The 225-nt window shown below is 36.0% G+C and overlaps 1 protein-coding gene across 1 annotated transcript in view; it reads left to right on the plus strand.

Annotated features, from left to right (window-relative positions):
- CSUI_004331 (arm repeat) overlaps positions 1-225 on the plus strand; it is a 12,697-nt gene that overhangs the window by 7,894 nt on the left and 4,578 nt on the right. The window lies entirely within an intron of this gene.

Genomic DNA, 225 nt, shown 5'->3' on the forward strand with positions numbered 1-225 from the left:
AAGAAGAGAAAGAAAAGAAAATAGGAAAGAAGAAAGAAACCCTCGAAAAAAAAAAGTCGTTCTCTTGATTGCCTCTGCACCCTTCTCACTTGCGACTTCTCTCCTTTCTTCTATATCGGTATTGCAACATAAACTTCGTGTATATATGTATACGTGTATACCCCTCTAATGTATACATTTGTCTCCACATTATCACAAGTTTACATCTCTTTCTCACTCTTTCTC

This window comes from Cystoisospora suis (assembly GCF_002600585.1).
Source record: "Cystoisospora suis strain Wien I chromosome Unknown contig_2005, whole genome shotgun sequence".
NCBI classification, from domain to species: Eukaryota; Apicomplexa; class Conoidasida; order Eucoccidiorida; family Sarcocystidae; genus Cystoisospora; species Cystoisospora suis.